This window comes from Pristiophorus japonicus, chromosome 5 (assembly GCF_044704955.1).
Source record: "Pristiophorus japonicus isolate sPriJap1 chromosome 5, sPriJap1.hap1, whole genome shotgun sequence".
Lineage (NCBI taxonomy): Eukaryota > Metazoa > Chordata > Chondrichthyes > Pristiophoridae > Pristiophorus > Pristiophorus japonicus.
In genome coordinates, this window is record NC_091981.1 from 291,507,805 (window position 1) to 291,523,126 (window position 15,322).

At 44.7% G+C, this 15,322-nt stretch overlaps 1 long non-coding RNA gene across 1 annotated transcript in view; it reads left to right on the forward strand.

Moving 5' to 3' along the window:
- The window catches only part of LOC139264028 (uncharacterized), a 246,052-nt gene extending 231,501 nt beyond the window's left edge, over positions 1–14,551 (forward strand). Inside the window, exon 3 of the long non-coding RNA XR_011593280.1 lies at positions 14,440–14,551. This is a non-coding gene — a long non-coding RNA (uncharacterized lncRNA). The remainder of the gene's footprint in view (positions 1–14,439) is intronic.
- The last annotated feature ends 771 nt before the right edge of the window (positions 14,552–15,322 follow it).

Below are 15,322 nucleotides of genomic sequence, written 5' to 3' on the forward strand. Positions count from 1 at the left end.
GACAGCCTTTAATAAGGACAGAAACCTGCTATGCTCGAACAAGTTACTTGTATTGTATGACCCATGTAAACGCTTAGTACTAGCATGTGATGCGTTGTCGTACGGGGTCGGTTGTGTGTTACAGTGAGCAAATGTGTCAGGCAAACTGCAACCGGTTGCATATGTGTCCAGAAGTTTATCCAAGACTGAAAGAGTCTACAGTATGGTTGAGAAAGAAGCGTTGGCTTGTGTATACAGGGCTAAGAAAATGAACCAATATCTATTTGGTCTCCGGTTCGAGCTCGAAACCGACCACAAACCGCTTACTTCACTGCTCTCAGAAAGCAAAGATGTCAACACCAATGCTTCGTCCCGCATCCAAACATTGTCTGCATATGACTATGTAATCCTCCACAGACCAGGCACTGAGAACTGCGTTGACGCCCTCAGCCAGTTGCCATTGCCCACCACCGGGGTGGAAATGGCGCAACCCGCAGACTCGCTTCTGGTAATGGATGGTTTTGAGAGCGAGGGGTCACCTGTCACGGCTCACCAGAGCAGGACCTGGACCAGCCAAGGCCCCCTGCTATCACTAATAAAGAGATGCATCCTCAATGGTCGGGGGTTCCCGGTGAAATGCAAGATGAAATTAAGCCTTTTCACCGACGCAAGAACGAACTGTCAGTCCAGTCGGATTGTCTCCTATGGGGGAATCGCGTGATTTTGCCCAAAAAGGGCGGGAAATGTTTATATGCGACCTACACAGTACCCATCCAGGCATAGTCATGATGAAGGCTATTGCCAGGTTGCACGTCTGGTGGCCCAGCATCGACTCCGAATTAGAGTCATGCATACACCAATGCGACACTTGCTCACAACTGAGCAACGCACCCAGGGAGGTCTCCCTGAGCCTGTGGTCATGGCCCTCCAAACCGTGGTCCAGGATCCACATAGATTTCGCTGGCCCCTTTCTAGGGAAGATGTTTCTTGTAGCAGTGGACGCTTACTCAAAATGGATTGAATGTATAATAATGCCATCATGTACGTCCACTGCCACCATTGAAAGCCTCAGGGCCATGTTCACCCCCATGGTTCGCCCGATGTCCTTTTCAGTGACAATGGACCGTGTTTCACCAGCTCGGAATTCATCGAGTTCATGACCCGCAATGGCATCAAGCATGTCAGATCTGTCCAATTTAAGTCCGCATCCAACGGCCAAGCGGAACGCGCAGTCCAAACAATCAAGCAAAGCTTGAGACACGTAACGGACGGCCCCTTGCAGACCTGGTTATCCAGGGTCCTGTTCAGCTATCGGACGTGTCCCCATTCGCTCACCGGGATTCCCCCTGCAGAATTGTTAATGAAGAGAGCACTCAAAACCAGGCTCTCCTTAGTCCAGCCGGATCTCAATGATCACATAGAAACCCGGCAGCACAGGCATAACGTGTACCATGATCACGCTGCGGCCTCACGTGACATTGAAGTCAATGATCCGGTGTTTGTTCTAAATTACGGTCACTGTCCCAAGCTGGCACTGTCTTAGCCAAGGAGGGGAATAGAGTGTTTGTTATGAAATTGTTGAATGGGAAAATGTGCAGAAAGCACCTGGATCAGACCAAACTGCGATTCACGGACTGCCAAGAACAGTTTGAAGAAGACCCTACAGTCTATGATCCACTAACAGACACCCAACCAGCAATTGACCTCGGTGTCAATCACGAGGATGAACCCATCTTGCCCGACAGTCCGATCAGACCAGCCGAGCTGCCGTGCAGTGACGATCCGACCAACTCACCCATGCCAGGATTTCAACTCAGGCAATCAACCAGGGAACGCAGACTGCCAGATCACCTCAACCTGTAAATAACTTGTACTCAAGTCTTTGGGGGGAAGTGATGTTATGTATGTGAATCGCACCTGTGTGTAAGACTTGCCACTAGGGGGCACACCCGAGGGAGACCTATGGGTCACCTGTGTACCCTGGAGCAAACAGGTATAAAAGGCAGTCCACCACACTGCTGCCTCACTTCAGAGTTATATTAAAGATACCAAGGTCACAATGGTTTGAGCTTACAACACAGCCGCATGGAGTTATAGAAACATAGAAACATAGAAAATAGATGCAGGAGTAGGCCATTCGGTCCTTCGAACCTGGACCACCATTCAATAAGATCATGGCTGATCATTCCCTTAGTACCCCTTTCCTGCTTTCTCTCCATACCCCTTGATCCTTTTAGTCGTAAGGGCCATATCTAACTCCCTCTTGAGTATATCCAATGAACTGGCATCAACAACTCTCTGCGGTAAGGAATTCCACAGGTTACCATCTCTCTGAGTGAAGAAGTTTCTCCTCATCTCCGTCCTAAATGGCCTACCCCTTATCCTAAGACTGTGCCCACTGGTTCTGGACTTCCCCATCATCGGGAACATTCTTCCCGCATCAAACCTGTCCAGTCCCGTCAGAATCTTACATGTTTCTATGAGATCCCCTCTCATCCTTCTAAACTCCAGTGTATAAAGGCCCAGTTGATCCAGTCTCTCCTCGCATGTCAGTCCCGCCATCCCGGGAATCAGTCTGGTGAACCTTCGCTGCACTCCCTCAATAGCAAGAACGTCCTTCCACCGATTAGGAGACCAAAATTGAACACAATATTCCAGGTGAGGCCCCACCAAGGCCCTGTACAACTGCAGTAAGACCTCCCTGCTCCTTTACTCAAATCCCCTAGCTATGAAGGCCAACATACCATTTGCCTTCTTCACTGCCTGCTGTACCTGCATGCGAACTTTCAATGACTGATGAACCATGACACCCAGGTCTCATTGCACCTCCGCCTTTCCTAATCTGCCACCATTCAGATAATATTCTGCCTTCGTGTTTTTTCCCCCAAAGTGGATAACCTCATATTTATCCACATTATACTGCATCTGCCATGCATTTGCCCACTCGCCTAACCTGTCCAAGTCACCCTGCAGTCTTTTAGTGTCCTCCTCACAGCTCACTCCACCACCCAGTTTAGTGTCATCTGCAAACTTGGAGATATTACACTCAATTCCTTCATCCAAATCATTAATGTATATTGTAAATAGCTGGGGTCCCAGCACTGAGCCCTGCGGCACTCCACTAGTCACTGCCTGCCAGTCTGAATAGGACCCGTTTATCCCAACTCTCTTGTTTCCTGTTTGCCAACCAGTTCTCTATCCATGTCAGTCAGTACATGACCCCCAATACCATGTGCTTTGATTTTGCACACCAATCTCTTGTGTGGGACCTTGTCAAAAGCCTTTTGAAATTCCAACTATGCCACATCTACTGGTTCTCCTTTGTCCACTCTACTAGTTACATCCTCAAAAAATTCCAGAAGATTTGTCAAGCATGATTTCCCTTTCATAAATCCATGCTGACTTGGAGCGATCCTGTCACTGCTTTCCAAATGCGCTGCTATTTCATCTTTAATAATTGATTCCAACATTTTCCTCACTACTGATGTCAGGCTAACCAGTCTATAATTACCTGTTTTCTCTTTCCCTCCTTTTTTAAACAGTGGTGTTACATTAGCTACATTCCCGTCCATAGGAACTGATCCAGAGTCGATAGACTGTTGGAAAATGAACACCAATGCATCCACTATTTCGAGGGCCACTTCCTTAAGTACTCTGGGATGCAGACTATCAGGCCCCAGGGATTTATCGGCCTTCAATCCCATCAATTTCCCTAACACAATTTTCCTCTTTATAAGCATATCCTTCAGTTCCTCCTTCTCACTAGACCCTCGGTTCCCGAGTATTTCCGGAAGGTTATTTGTGTCTCCCTTTGTGAAAAGAGAACCAAAGTATTTGTTTAACTGGTGCGACATTTCTTTGTTCCCCATTATAAATTCAGCTGAATCTGACTGCAAGGGACCTACGGTTGTTTTCACTAATCTTTTTCTCTTCACATATCTATAGAAGCTTTTGCAGTCAGCTTTTATGTTCTCAGCAAGCTTCCTCTCATAATCTATTTTCCTCCTCCTAAGTAAACCCTTTGTCTCCTCTGCTGTATTACAAAATTCTCCCAGTCCTCCGGTTTGCTGCTTTTTCTGGCCATTTTATATGCCTCTTCCTTGGATTTAACACTATCCTTAATTTCCCTTGTTAGCAACAGTGTAAGAGGTGGTCCCGGGGGTCAGGTTCACCCTGACCTACTTGAGCGATTCGAATCGCTCCCACTCCCTTGGGTTCTAGATTCTGGATTTATTTGGGGGGTGTGATAAAGTGCAAAGGACAATTGGTTTGATGCAAAAGAACTTTGATTTTATTACAGACTAGAAAATACAATGTCAAACTTATAACCATTCTAATAAAGAACAATACATTACACATTCAAAGGGGGCTGTAGTAAAAATTACACCTCCTACCTCCCCATACCTAATTCTAGCTAGGTTAGACTCCAGGGCAGGCAGGGACTATGCTTACCAATTCTTTCTGGTCAGTTTGCAGTAGTTCGTGATTTCAGGGTTCGTTGAGTTCTGTAGGTTCTACTTGCCTTACCCCGAATGTCGGAGAAGACTTCTTATTGCGCAATCTTCAGTTGGGTTGAGTCCGCTGATGCAGTAAGGCGCGTTTTGGATCTATGGGATAAGTACCCGGTTTCCTTCATTAGAAATAAGTTCAAAGTTCCTTTAGGTAATGTTTTTACCTGTTGGTAGTCAGGACTTAGATTGTAGAGTGAAAACTTTTGATTCTTCGGTTTCTTTCTGTTAAAGTTTTGTTTCAAATTTGGTCGATCATGGTGGTTTTTCGTTGGTACCCCGTTGGCTGTGGTCGGTTGCTGCCGCAAAGGTGATGCTCTTCCTTCCTTCAGGACTTTAGGACTTCGAGGCTGGAGAAGTTAGTTTACAACTGTCGTGTTGGTTTCTCTCCCTTCTTGATGACATAAGCGTAGTATGGTACTAGGCATAGTAAGGCATACCCTCTGTTGTATGGCACCCAGTGTCTCCTGAGGTAGTAGCAACCTAGCCTCTGTTAAAACAGGGGCCAGTTATACGGTTTGAGCTGTTCTAATCTTCATGCCAAATCAGTCCAGAATTCTTTGTTTAAATTTGGCGGGCTCTTGTGGAGAAGGGTTTTCGAGTATCCATTCCTCCAGACAATTTTCCTTAGTCGCAACACCCAGACAGTCCCAATAATCAAGTTGGCTTCTTTAAGTTCTTTAGGCCCGCCCACAGACTTGAATTTGTCTTGTAAAAGTCCAAAATTCGATTAATGTTCGTAGTTTCTTCCATAAGCACTTTAAGATTTCAAATTTTCCAGTAGATAGTCCCAAATTAAATTTCCTTTCCAATGAGCCTGAACACTGGGGACTTTCCATGAATTTTGACCTTTCAACAGATAATATATTTCAAAAAGAGCAGTGGTCCTAAGTTGGCAACACCACTTCATAAAGAATTTTTACAATTATACTCGCAAAATGGTAGTCAGGAGCAATGTTGGACCCTTCAAAACTGAAAGTGGTGATATTGTCAATGATAAACAAATGGCGGATCTGTTGACTAATTACTTTGCATCAGTATTTACAGTAGAAGAGGATATTAAGCAAGCCGGAAATCCCAAGGCAACTAATATTGAATCAGGGACTGGCACTCAATAAAATTAATTGAAGTAATTAACAGTAATGAAGAAAATAATGGCACCAAAGTGTGACGAATCCTCAGGACCGATGGTTTCCATCCCAGGGTTTTAAAGGAAGTAGGGTGAGCATTTTGCAGATGCCCTAACTATAATCTTCCAAAAGTTCTCATACAATCATAGACATTTACAGCATGGAAGGAGGCCATTTTGTCCCATCGCCTCCGCGCCAGTCGACCAAGGGCTATCCAACCTAATCCCACTTTGCAGCTCTTGGTCCACAGCCCTGTAGGTTATGGCACTTTTAGTACATATCCAAGTATTTTTTAAAGGTGGTGAGGCTTTCTGCCTCAATCACCCTTTCAGGCAGTGAGTTCCAGACCCACATCACCCTCTGGGTAAAGAGATTTCCCCTCATATCTCCTCTATATGTCCCCCCAATTAATATAAATCGATGCCCCCTGGTTAAGAAGATAAGAACATAAGAAATAGGAGCAGGAGTAGGCCATACAATCCCTCGAACCTGCTCCGCCATTCAATAAAATCATAGAAACATAGAAACAAAGAAAATAGGTGCAGGAGTAGGCCATTCGGCCCTTCGAGCCTGCACCGCCATTCAGTGAGTTCATGGCTGAACATGCAACTTCAGTACCCCATTCCTGCTTTCTCGCCATACCCCTTGATCCCCCTAGTAGTAAGGACTACATCTAACTCCTTTTTGAATATATTTAGTGAATTGGTTTCTGTGGTAGAGAGTTCCACAGGTTCATCACTCTCTGGGTGAAGAAGTTTCTCCTCATCTCAGTCCTAAATGGCTTACCCCTTATCCTTCGGCTGTGACCCCTGATTCTGGACTTCCCCAACATTGGGAACATTCTTCCTGCATCTAACCTGTCTAAACCCATCAGAATTTTAAATGTTTCTATGAGATCCCCTCTCATTCTTCTGAACTCCAGTGAATACAAGCCCAGTTGATCCAGTCTTTCTTGATATGTCAGTCCCGACATCCCGGGAATCAGTCTGGTGAACTTTTGCTGCACTCCCTCAATAGCAAGAATGTCCTTCCTCAGGTTAGGAGACCAAAACTGTACACAATACTCCAGGTGTGGCCTCACCAATGCCCTGTACAACTGTAGTAACACCTGCCTGCCCCTGTACTCAAATCCCCTCGCTATGAAGGCCAACATGCCATTTGCTTTCTTAACCGCCTGCTGTACCTGCATGCCAACCTTCAATGATTGATGTACCATGACACCCAGGTCTCGTTGCACCTCCCCTTTTCCTAATCTATCACCATTCAGATAATAGTCTGTCTCTGTTTTTACCAGCAAAGTGGATAACGTCACATTTATCCACATTATACTTCATCTGCCATGCATTTGCCCACTCACCTAACCTATCCAAGTCACTCTGCAGCCTCATAGCAGCTTCCTCGCAGCTCACACTGCCACCCAACTTAGTGTCATCCGCAAATTTGGAGATACTACATTTAATCCCCTCGTCTAAATCATTAATGTATAATGTAAACAGCTGGGGCCCCAGCACAGAAACTTGTGGTACCCCACTAGTCACTGCCTGCCATTCTGAAAAGTACCCATTTACTCCTACTCTTTGCTTCCTGTCTGCCAACCAGTTCTCAATCCGCGTCAGCACATTACCCCCAATCCCATGTGCTTTAACTTTGCACATTAATCTCTTGTGTGGGACCTTGTCGAAAGCCTTCTGAAAGTCCAAATACACCACATCAACTGGTTGTCCCTTGTCCACTCTACTGGAAACATCCTCAAAAAATTCCAGAAGAATTGTCAAGCATGATTTCCCTTTCACAAATCCATGCTGACTTGGACCTATCATGTCACCTCTTTCCAAATGCGCTGGCATGACATCCTTAATAATTGATTCTATCATTTTACCCACTACCGATGTCAGGCTGACCGGTCCATAATTCACTGTTTTCTCTCTCCCTCCTTTTTTAAAAAGTGGGGTTACATTGGCTACCCTCCACTCCATAGAAACTGATCAGAGTCTATGGAATGTTGGATAATGACTGTCAATGCATCCGCTGTTTCCAAGGCCACCTCCTTAAGTACTCTGGGATGCAGTCCATCAGGCCCTGGGGATTTATCGGCTTTCAATCCCATCAATTTCCCCAACACAATTTCCCGACTAATAAAGATTTCCCTCAGTTCCTCCTTCTTACTAGACCCTCTGATCCCTTTTATATCCGGAAGGTTGTTTGTGTCCTCCTTAGTGAATACCGAACGAAAGTACTTGTTCAATTGGTCTGTCATTTCTTTGTTCCCCGTTATGACTTCCCCTGATTCTGACTGCAGGGGACCTACGTTTGTCTTTACTAACCTTTTTCTCTTCACATATCTATAGAAACTTTTGCAATCCGTCTTAATGTTCCCTGCAAGATTCTTCTCGTACTCCATTTTCCCTGCCCTAATCAAACCCTTTGTCCTCCTCTGCTGAGTTCTAAATTTCTCCCAGTCTCCGGGTTCGCTGCTATTTCTGGCCAATTTGTATGCCACTTCCTTGGCTTTAATACTATCCCTGATTTCCCTTGATAGCCACGGTTGAGCCACCTTCGCTTTTTTATTTTTACGCCAGACAGGAATCAGGAATGTACAATTGTTGTGGTTCATCCATGCGGTCTCTAAATGTCTGCCATTGCCCATCCACTGTCAACCCCTTAAGTATCATTCGCCAATCTATCCTAGCCAATTCACGCCTCATACCTTCAAAGTTACCCTTCTTTAAGTTCTGTACCACGGTCTCTGAATTAACTGTTTAATTCTCCTTACTAATGTAGAATTCCACTATATTATAGTCACTCTTCCCCAAGGGGCCTCGCACAACGAGATTGCTAATTAATCCTCTCTCATTATACAACACCCAGTCTAAGATGGCCTCCCCCCTAGTTGGTTCCTTGACATATTGGTCTAGAAAACCATCCCATATGCACTCCAGGAAATCCTCCTCCACTGTATTGTTTCCAGTTTGGTTAACCCAATCTATATGCATATTAAAGTCACCCATGATAACTGCTGCACCTTTATTGCATGCACTCCTAATTTCCTGTTTGATGCCCTCCCCAACATCACTACAACTGTTTGGAGGTCTGTACACAACTCGCACAAGCGTTTTCTGCCCCTTGGTATTCCGTAGCTCCACCCATACCGATTCCACATCATCCAAGCTAATGTCCTTCCTAACTAATGCATTAATCTCCTCTTTAACCAGCAATGCTACCCCACCTCCTTTTCCTTTTATTCTATCCTTCCTGAATGTTGAATACCCTTGGATGTTAAGTTCCCAGCCTTGATCATCTTGGAGCCACATCTCTGTAATCCCAATCACATCATAGAAACATAGAAACATAGAATATAGGTGCAGGAGTAGGCCATTTGGCCCTTCTAGCCTGCACCGCCATTCAATGAGTTCATGATTGAACATGCAACTTCAGTACCCCATTCCTGCTTTCTCGCCATACCCCTTGATCCCCCTGGTAGTAAGGACTACATCTAACTCCTTTTTGAATATATTTAGTGAATTGGCCTCAACAACTTTCTGTGGTAGAGAATTCCACAGGTTCACCACTCTCTGGGTGAAGAAGTTTCTCCTCATCTCGGTCCTAAATGGCTTACCCCTTATCCTTAGGCTGTGACCCCTGGTTCTGGACTTCCCCAACATTGGGAACATTCTTCCTGCATCTAACCTGTCTAAATCCATCAGAATTTTAAAAGTTTCTATGAGGTCCCCTCTCATTCTTCTGAACTCCAGTGAATACAAGCCCAGTTGATCCAGTCTTTCTTGATAGGTCAGTCCCGCCATCCCGGGAATCAGTCTGGTGAACCTTCGCTGCACTCCCTTAATAGCAAGAATGTCCTTCCTCAGGTTAGGAGACCAAAACTGTAATACTCCAGGTGTGGCCTCACCAAGGCCCTGAACAACTGTAGCAACACCTCCCTGCCGCTGTACTCAAATCCCCTCGCTATGAAGGCCAACATGCCATTTGCTTTCTTAACCGCCTGCTGTACCTGCATGCCAACCTTCAATGACTGATGTACCATGACACCCAGGTCTCGTTGCACCTCCCCTTTTCCTAATCTGTCACCATTCAGATAATAGTCTGTCTCTCTGTTTTTACCACCAAAGTGGATAACCTCACATTTATCCACATTATACTTCATCTGCCATGCATTTGCCCACTCACCTAACCTATCCAAGTCGCTCTGCAGCCTCATAGCATCCTCCTCGCAGCTCACACTGCCACCTAACTTAGTGTCATCCGCAAATTTGGAGATACTACATTTAATCCCCTCATCTAAGTCATTAATGTACAATGTAAACAGCTGGGGCCCCAGCACAGAACCTTGCGGTACCCCACTAGTCACTGCCTGCCATTCTGAAAAGTACCCATTTACTCCTACTCTTTGCTTCCTGTCTGGCAACCAGTTCTCAATCCATGTCAGCACACTACCCCCAATCCCATGTGCTTTAACTTTGCACATTAATCTCTTGTGTGGGACCTTGTCGAAAGCCTTCTGAAAGTCCAAATATACCACATCAACTGGTTCTCCCTTGTCCACTCTACTGGAAACATCCTCAAAAAATTCCAGAAGATTTGTCAAGCATGATTTCCCTTTCACAAATCCATGCTGACTTGGACCTATCATGTCACCTCTTTCCAAATGCGCTGGCATTACATCCTTAATAATTGATTCCATCATTTTACCCACTACCGATGTCAGGCTGACCGGTCTATAATTCCCTGTTTTCTCTCTCCCTCCTTTTTTAAAAAGTGGGGTTACATTGGCTACCCTCCACTCGATAGGAACTGATCCAGAGTCTATGGAATGTTGGAAAATGACTGTCAATGCATCCGCTATTTCCAAGGCCACCTCCTTAAGTACTCTGGGATGCAGTCCATCAGGCCCTGGGGATTTATCGGCTTTCAATCCCATCAATTTCCCCAACACAATTTCCCGACTAATAAAGATTTCCCTCAGTTCCTCCTCCTTACTAGACCCTCTGACCCCTCTTATATCCGGAAGGTTGTTAGTGTCCTCCTTAGTGAATACCGAACCAAAGTACTTGTTCAATTGGTCCGCCATTTCTTTGTTTCTCGTTATGACTTCCCCTGATTCTGACTGCAGGGGACCTATGTTTGTCTTTACTAACCTTTTTCTCTTTACATATCTATAGAAACTTTTGCAATCCGTCTTAATGTTCCCTGCAAGATTCTTCTCGTACTCCATTTTCCCTGCCCTAATCAAACACTTTGTCCTCCTCTGCTGAGTTCTAAATTTCTCCCAGTCTCCGGGTTCGCTGCTATTTCTGGCCAATTTGTATGCCACTTCCTTGGCTTTAATACTATCCCTGATTTCCCTTGATAGCCACGGTTGAGCCACCTTCGCTTTTTTATTTTTTACGCCAGACAGGAATATACAATTGTTGTAGTTCATCCATGCGGTCTCTAAATGTCTGCCATTGCCCATCCACAGTCAACCCCTTAAGTATCATTCGCCAATCAATCCTAGCCAATTCATGCCTCATACCTTCAAAGTTACCCTTCTTCAAGTTCTGGACCATGGTCTCTGAATTAGCTGTTTCATTCTCCATCCTAATGCAGAATTCCACCATATTATGGTCACTCTTCCCCAAGGGGCCTCGCACAATGAGATTGCTAATTAATCTTCTCTCATTACACAACACCCAGTCTAAGATGGCCTCCCCCCTAGTTGGTTCCTTGACATATTGGTCTAGAAAACCATCCCTTATGCACTCCAGGAAATCCTCCTCCACCGTATTGCTTTCAGTTTGGTTAGCCCAATCTATGTGTATATTAAAGTCACCCATTATAACTGCTGCGCCCTTATTGCATGCACCCCTAATTTCCTGTTTGATGCCCTCCCCAACATCACTACGACTGTTTGGAGGTCTGTACACAACTCCCACTAACATTTTTTGCCCTTTGGTATTCTGCAGCTCTACCCATATAGATTCCACATCATCCAAGCTAATGTCCTTCCTAACTAATGCATTAATCTCCTCTTTAACCAGCAATGCTACCCCACCTCCTTTTCCTTTTATTCTATCCTTCCTGAATGTTGAATACCCCTGGATGTTGAGTTCCCAGCCCTGATGATCCTGGAGCCACGTCTCTGTAATCCCAATCATATCATATCTGTTAACATCTAGTTGCACAGTTAATTCATCCACCTTATTACGGATACTCCTTGCATTAAGACACAAAGCCTTCATGCTTGTATTTTTAATACCCTTTGTCCTTTTAGAATTATGATGTAGTGTGGCCTTATTTGTTTCTTGCCTTTGTTTACTTGGCTTTTCACTATTGCTTTTTACCTTTCTACAATCTGTTTCTGACTCCATATTACTTCGCCCTGTCTCGCTGCATAGGTTCTCATCCACCTGCCATATTAGTTTAAACACTCCCGAACTGCATTAGCAAATGTTACCCCCAGGACATCAGTTTCAGTCCTGCCCAAGTGCACACCGTCCCTTTTGTACAGGTCCCACTTCCCCCTGGTTCCAATGGTCCCAGAAATTTGAATCCCTCCCTCTTGCACCACTGCTCAAGCCACGTATTTATTTTAACTATCCTGCTCCTGTGGATATCTGAACGGAATATATGGAATTAAGGACAGTAAAGTAAACGGGATATTTGAAAATGTATAAGCCATGGAAGAATAGCTGGGAGAATGTCAGATTGCAAATAGTGCAACATCAGCATAGCTAACAGTCTTTCTCAAGGTTTTAAGTCACTAAATCCTGCCAATAACATCTAATTGTAACATGAAATAAATCTGCAGAATTGCAAGGTCTCAGTTAGTAGTCACACCATTAGATTGAAACATTTAGAGGCAATGCTTGAGCTTTCAAGAAGAACATCTCATATAGATTGACTAATGAGTGGCTGAGTTAGACTGTCAATCCATTTGTATTTTGTTATCGGATTTCAAAATTGTATAACTGTTGACGCTTTACGATGTAACTTCACCTATCCGTAGGGAGTGTGTACGCTCTATCCAGAGAGTATATCTTCTGTCTGATAGGTCTTACTGGCCGGTAATAAAGACTGCTTTGTTCAAAGCACAAGAGGTATTCGACTCAGTAATTTTACTGAACCAGATTGAGGTAAAAGAATCCAGGAATTTACATTCCCTCTACTCTGATTAGCACATGACATTGGTAGCAATCCAGAGATTACTACCTTTGAGGTCCTACTTTTTAATTTAACTCCTAGCTCCCTAAATTCAGCTTGTAGGACCTCTCCCCGCTTCTTACCTATATCGTTGGTACCTACATGTACCACGACAACTGGCTGTTCACCCTCCCTCTCCAGAATGCTCTTCAGCCGCTCCATCCTTGACCCTTGCACTTCAATCCATGCTAGTAATTGTGTTTAATAACCTCTTGTGTGGGACCTTATCAAATGCCTTCTGACAATCTAAAAACACCACATCCACTGGTTGTTCCTTATCTATTCTACTAGTTACAACCTCAAAAAACGTACAGATTTGTCAAACATTTGTCAAACATTTTTAGGAACAGTAATCAGGGATTAAATGAATAGCCAGTTCTATAAGCGTGGATTAATTAAGGAAAGCCAGCACGAATTTGTTAAAGGCAAACCGCTTTTAACCAACTTGATTGAGATTTCTGATGAGGTAACAGAGAGGGTTGATGAGGATAATGCGGTTGATGTAGTGTATATAGATTTCCAAAAGGCGTTTGACAAAGTGGCACATAATAGGCTTGCCAGCAAAGTTGCAGCCCATGGAATAAAAGGGACAGTGGCAGCATGGATACTAAATTGTTTAAGTGACAGGAAACAGAGAGTAGTGGTGAACATTTCATTTTTTGGACTGGAGGAAGGTATGCAGTGGTGTTCCCCAGGTGTCAGTTCTCGAACCACTACTTGTCTTGATATATATTAAGAACTTGGACGTGGGTGTACAGGGCACAATTTCAAAATTTCCAGATGACACAAAGCTTGGAAGTATAGAGATCAGTGAGGAGGAGAGTGAAAGACTTCAGGAAGACATAGAGTAAAATGGGAAGACACGTGGCAGGTGAAATTTAATGCAGAAAAGTGCGAAGTGATGCATTTTGGTCGAAAAGATGAGGAGAAGACATATAAACTAAATGGTACATCCTAAAGTGGGTGCACGAACAGAACGACCTGGGGGTATGTGTGCAAATCGTTGAAGGTGGCAGGGTAGGTGGAGAAAGCAGTTAAAAAGGCTTATGGGATCCTGGGCTTCATAAATAGAGGTATAGGGCTAGATTTTACACATTTGTGCAGATCGCCCAAAAATGGGCATTAAAAATGGGTTTTCAGATTGCTGATTTGTCGCCCATTTTCAAAGCCCCTAGTCTCTATTTTAAAAATTGGGCGTTACTGCGAGCGATCTGAAATGGGCGTCAACGTTCAATCTCGCTGACCTTCTGCCGTTATCTGTTGCCGACCTTAGCAACGGCATGGCAACGCTCGATTCCTGCGATTCAGGAGGTCAAGGGTCATCATTACATGCGCATAAGAGGAGACAGAGAGAGGGAGCTGAGAGGGAGTGAAGACATGTGTGGATGTGGTGTTGCTGCTTTGGGAGGAAGAAGGGAGAGTTTCGAGCTTTATAGCAAATTGTGCCAAAAAACTTCTCTGTTACCAGCGTGATATTTTCCCGAATTTGGTGTCTATAATGGAGGGAGTGGAGGAGGCGCTCTGGAGACTGACGCTGGCGAGAGCAGTGAGAGGGAGAGGAGCACATTGGAGGATGCAAAAGGGCAAGGCATTTCTCATACGACGCTAATGCTTCCCTCATGCAGGAGGTCGGGTCATGCTGGGGTGATTTGACACAGGGAGGGCATGGGAAGCCCACCCTAAAGGCCTACCAGAGGATATGGGCCGAGATAGCCCAGGTGGTCTCGTCGGTGACTAACGAGGTGCGTAATGGCAACCAATGCCGCAAGGGATGGAACGACCTTGTCGGATCATCAAGAGTAAGTATTACATTTATTTACATGTTCTTATGTATTTATATAATTTGATCTGTAAGAGTCATGAGTGAGTATCATCAGGTGTGAGGTCTTTCACTGTTACCGGGTAATGTTATACTCAAAGCCTACGTACATGTACATGTCTTTAGGTAAAGAATGATAATTATCATAATAATTGTTATGTATGCAAACCTCACCAATGTGTAAGACTTGCCACCAGGGGGCACACATGTGGGAGACCTCAGGGTCACCTGTGCACTCTGGGCAAGCAGGTATAAAAGGCAATCCACCATGCTGCTTCCTCACTTTGGAGTTACATTAAAGAGACCAAGGTCAGAATGATTTGAGCTTACAACACAATCTTGGCGCGTTATTCTGAACATAATAATTGGCGAAGAGTTACAGATCACGAACTTTCATGCGGTTATGGCTGCCATTGATATTCTTGAGAGATTTGTTGAGGGTGATGATTGGAAAGCCTTCGTTGAGCGTCTCGACCAGTACTTCGTGGTCTTTCAGCTGGACACGGCCGAGATAGCGGTCAAGCGCAGGGCGATTCTCCTTACTGTACATGGGTCCTCGATATATGGTCTCGTCAAAAATCTGCTGGCACCGGTCAAATCACCGGTGCACGCTGGTTCGGGAACACCTCAAGTCGAAGGAGAGCATCCTAATTGCCAGGTATCGCCTTTACATGCACAATCGCTCTGAG